Source organism: Vombatus ursinus, unplaced genomic scaffold (genome assembly GCF_900497805.2).
Source record: "Vombatus ursinus unplaced genomic scaffold, bare-nosed wombat genome assembly UNPS02009835.1, whole genome shotgun sequence".
Lineage (NCBI taxonomy): Eukaryota > Metazoa > Chordata > Mammalia > Diprotodontia > Vombatidae > Vombatus > Vombatus ursinus.
The window spans coordinates 11,828,227-11,833,675 of record NW_020949613.1 but is presented as its reverse complement, the minus strand read 5'-3'; the positions used below and the strand labels follow the sequence as shown (position 1 = coordinate 11,833,675).

Genomic DNA, 5,449 nt, shown 5'->3' with positions numbered 1-5,449 from the left:
AAATGTAGTTCTAATTCATGAAACATATATATATATATATATATATATATATATATACATATACATATGTGATTAAAAAATAAGGGGAATATTTTTATATTCATGAAACATTAAATGCATATAGCACTACATGGAAATAAATGAATGAATAAGTGAAAAAATCATTTTATCAAACACTGTATATATAAAATATTGTGGTAACTGCTATGGATACAAATAGAAAAATGAGGCAATACCTTCTTTCAAGATGTTCATACTGTAATTGGGGAAACAAATTAAAAGCAAGGTGTAACATACTACTAGCTTTTAACAATGTTCAATACAACTGTCTTTATTGGCTTTGTGTGTGTATGTGTGTGTTACATACATATAAAAATCAACATATTTACAATATATTATATAAGTTCATGATTTGATGTATAGTTTGATATATAATTATATAATTGTTTATTAAATATTATATAACTATAAAGTATAATATAAAGATAATATCTAATGGATATATGTATATATACATATAAGGACATGTATATGTGAGTGTGTATGTATACATGTATATGTACATAATATATACATATATAATAGATATATATTGAGGATATATACACACAGGTGTATATATATATATATATATATGTCACATATATATAAATACACCTACTAGATACTGTTTCCAATTAAATTCAATAAGCATTAAATATTGCACCTGCCTGCTGGGAATAAAAAAGACAAAACATAATCCCTGACCTCAAGTTACTTAGATTCTATTAGAAGAGCTTACATTCACATCACCTTAGAATATGAACTCCTGAAGGTCAGAAAGAGTAATTATTTCTCCCTAGAGCTGAAGACTCCTCTGTTTTTGCACCCATATTTTCTATACCCCAAGAAAGCTGTCTGGCAAAAAAAAAAAAAAAGATCTTTGTGGGTAGACCCATCTATATACTTAAAATATCTCCTGAATTGAGTTCAAGTCCAACCACTGACAATTAGCTATGTTACCATGGGTATATCACTTAATGTCTCTGGGTCTCAGGCTCTTCTTCATTAAAATGAGGGTAATAATACCTACCTCCCAAGATTGCTTTAAGAATCAAATGAAGATAATATGTATAAAACACTTCACAGATCTTAAATTTTTCTATAAATGTTAGTTATTATTGTTGCTATTACTACTATTATTATACAAAGAAGACAGAATAAGTCATGTCTAGTTGCATCAGTCTAATTTGATATTTATATCAACATAAATTGCTCTGTCATTAAAGGCTATGTCATACTTTTGGAGGAAAGGTCTAGGCTGCTTTCTATTGATGCTTTCTTGGGGTATCGACTGTTATGTTTTTCTAGGATATAAGGGACAACGTAGGGATTTGAAAGCTTTCAGTGCTCCCAAAATGATTTCATACAGGGAAAAATCTAATTGTTGCCTCTATTCTGAACTCTTCAAATTCTTGACCTGGAATAATAGACTGCTCATAGACTCTGCCCTTATTAGCCAACTAGAAAATTCTGTTGATTCAAAGGGGCAGAATTATTGACTCCAATTTGGTCAGTTTCCTACCTTGGTTATTCCTCTGCAGACTGGGCTATATTCTGAAAATAAGACCCAGCTCTTATCTTGAGGTCTGAGTGACACCACTGCTTCTGCTAGCTCTGAACTTCCTTCTTTCTTGGTGCGCTATCCAGGGTTTCCCTTCCTGGGAAAGACAACTCTTATGCAGGTCCCCCTCTCATTCAGCTCTAGTTTTGCAACTCAAGATTGGATACTTAGTGACATGGCATGCCCCAGTATAAGTCTAGGGGTAACCCAGTTTAGGTCCTCTTTTTGTGCTGGTATGAAGTCTCTCTCTGATTACTGGAGTGTTCAAAGGAGAACATGACACTAAACCTGTCCCTACTCTCTGAAGAGTTCTCTGTCTGTTTCTCTATGCCGACCTGGGCAAGATAAAGGATTCACTGTGATTTTTTTTCTGGATTTCTTCATCATGATTCAATCTGTTTCATTTTATAGATCTGTTTGAATGGAAGCTCAGTTGCATTGCTTCCTTCTACTATACCATTGTGGCTCCATCTCCTGAAATAAAGTTTCTTAAGTTTAACCTGGCCAGACCATATTTTAGTCAAGCAGTCAAACATCAAAATAATCTTCCTTCTAACACCAGCCCTGATACTTGGCTTCCTGATTCCTCCCCCCCCCCCAAAACTCTCCACATTTGCACATACTTCTTGCTATTTTGTCACTAACATCATTTTTTTCTTCCATATGGGGGTCTCTGTGCTCTGTGGAACAAGCACATAGATTTATATCTTGGAAAGCAGTACATAATGCTTCATATTTGTTCTTTATGTTTCTCTGGTTATTCAAGACAGAAACATACAAGAATTTCAAATCAATTATTTGAATTTTCAAATAAATTCAAAGAATTAATTTAAAGCTTCATTGTAACATATCAAAGTCTTTGCTTTGATTTTCCATGCAAAGGCAGAGAAAGCTAGAGTGATGAAATAATTTTTTGATTTTCTCTATCCCTTGACCAAACCCTTAAATTAAGACTTTTGTCTCTGGAAAAAGCTAGTTTAGTCCTGCTTAATATGATGCCAAATGAGTGTCTAGGTGTTTGAATTTTTGTTATTGTTGTTTGTTTGCTTGCTTGCTTACTTTTTAGCCTAAGGAAGATCTAGTTTTTCAAATCTGCTAGGTATCTTAGTGCTTCTAGAGTCTAGAATTTGCATACTAATCTTAGCTCCAAATGTGGGTGTCTCTGATTCATGAAATGTACTTCCTCTTTTGTGGTCCTTTCAAAAATTTGTCCTTAGGGGGCAGCTAGGTGGCACTGAGACTGGATTTGAACTTAGCCAGGGCCAGGGCTTGACAGATACTTGACACTTCCTAGCTGTGTGACCTTGAGGAAGTTGCTTAACTTTGCTTACCTGGAGTGGGGGGGAGACTTGTCCTTGGCTTCAGATCATTTTTCTATGACCTTATTGAAACTAACTCCAACATCCCTGACATTTTTAAGTTTTTATCTCTATGATATACTCCCCTTGAATCTGACTCCATGAACAAAAAAGAACTGTTTCTATTACCAACCCAAGAGATGTAATCTAGGTAATACGCCTTCTTATGTTGCTCTGAGTATTACCTTCCCTCTTATATGAATCTTAATCACTTTGGTCCTCAAAAATTCTAATTGTACTATTGACCTATTACTCATTGGTCATGTCAGTTTTATTAAAGCAAACTCACAAGCTGGGAATTGTCTTATTCTGCTCTGTAAGTGAGGCTTAGTTTTTTTTTGTTTGTTTGTTTTGTTTTGTTTTGTTTTTGTTTTGTTTTTATACTAAAAAATTGGCTTTACTGTAAAAATGCTAGTTTACAGTGCAGAGACTTCTGGTCACAAATCAAGTTTCTAGCTAAGTATTTCTACAGAGTAAATAAAAAAGATGTTCCCAGGTCTGTTTAAATTAACCTGACACTCGCATAGCAGGAAAGAAAATATTATAAAAGTTAATTTTTATGCATCAAGCTTTTTTAGTTACTTGTTCAGTTTATGGTTTCTTCAAATAAATTTTCTATCTATATAAAGTTCACAAATCAGGTTTTAGCTATCCCCAAACATTTAAAGGGCAGGGAATCTGTATTATCTTCACCTCAAGCACAACCAGGTCATGCATTTGACAAGGTAAAGAAATGAAAATTAATAAGATTTCCCACAAGAAATAGTTACGCCAAGAATACCGTATCACTACAAATTTTATTCAGAAGTCCATCTTTTCTTTTTGTTTTGTTTCGTTGTTTTTTAGAAAAAAATTCTCATTATGAACTTTGTTTGGTCAACCAACTACAAGACTTTCTAGCAGACATACAGTAGTAAAAATGGCATGGCTCAGAATCGACCAGATCTTTCACAATCTCTTGACCGCCTCCTATTGCGTTCCCTTCCTCCACCACCTCCGCCACCGCCACCACCACCGCCACCACCTCCACGGCCACGATCTCTCAATCCCGAGAACGACGTTCACGAGATCTTGATCGGGACCTATGCTTCTTACGAAGACGCCCGTACAACTCCCGTAGTGGTTCTCTAGAGATGGGTTTCAGATGCATAAAGTTACAGAAGCCTCCTCGAGTACATTCTCCCATTTCATATTGGCGACAGCAAGCTTCTCTGAAGTCAGTCACGGGTGAAAGATCTGCATGAACTGGCAGTCCATTAAACCAGCGATTGTTTAAGTCAATGACAGCCTTTTCTGCATCTTCTTCACGGCGAAACTTTACATATACATTTCCTACAAGATGATCCCCAAAGCTATCACATTCATCTCCTCAACTTCACCATACTTTTCTTCCATTTCTGTAAAAACCTCCTCAAAGAATTCATCATAGTGTTCTTGCATTTCAACATCACTCACTGCACAGTGTGAGCCGTCAGCCGTCTGTGCACTGTTTTGGGGGTTACGATAGATGTTTTGAATCAACATGGTCTGGCTAAAAGTTGGTTTATTATGCAACCGAGAACACCTGTCTCCATGACGACAAGCTCCAATTGTGAAATAAAATGTACAGTTGACTTTGTCTTTTTCTGTGCCGAAAATGGAGGACAAATACTCTGCCATTTCCCAGCCGCAGCTGCCATTGCCGCTGCCGCCGCCGCCGCCACAGCCAGACGCTGGCGGACACCGAGGCTTAGTTTTTTCACATATTGTCCTAGAGTTCTAGACTTCATCCTCCCTGGAGGCCACCAGGGATGAGACTGAGGTCATTTACCTCAGCCCATTTTTATCATTGCAAAAGACCTCTGCAAGCAGAATTCCTTTTGCATTCACAGAATAAATGTGTTGTTGGACCTCCTTCTGCTTCCGGTATGCTTCTGGCTTCCAACTCAATGGCAGAACTGGAATAATAGATATAATCTGAGACAATGAACATTTTGCACCTGTCCCATCCCAGCTGCCAGCTCTTCCCAGGTAGCTTGCTTTCCATGTTCCCAACAACCAATTTAAATGAACTTTTGGAACATGACTCATTTATAAGTTGAGGACTGTTTTTAAATGGAAAATGTCCTTTAACTTGAATATTCATTATATGCAGACATAATTTAACTACATCTTATTGACTGCAAATTCTAATTTCTAGTTCATATGCATACATATATGTATGTGCATACACAGAGTGTTAAATTAAATCTTTCAGAAAACAAACGTAATTAAATAAAGCTAGCCTTTAATGAACAGAAACCCTCAAATGCTTGTATCTTTCTGGTTAATATTGAGCTCAGCAGATTCTTTACAGTGTTTTTATTTCTAAATGTTCAAAAAACAAAGAATGTTGACTTTCTGTTTTTTTTTTTCCCTTTCCTATATCTCCTCCTTTTTTTGAAATTATGAATGAGACATGGGAAGATTATGATAATAGTAGGCAATTTTAAGAATTATGCTGTGAAAA

The 5,449-nt window shown here is 35.8% G+C and overlaps 1 pseudogene; it reads right to left on the bottom strand.

The window, feature by feature from the left end:
- Positions 1-3,890: 3,890 nt before the first annotated feature.
- On the bottom strand, positions 3,891-4,620 carry LOC114036440 (annotated as a pseudogene).
- Positions 4,621-5,449: the final 829 nt, after the last annotated feature.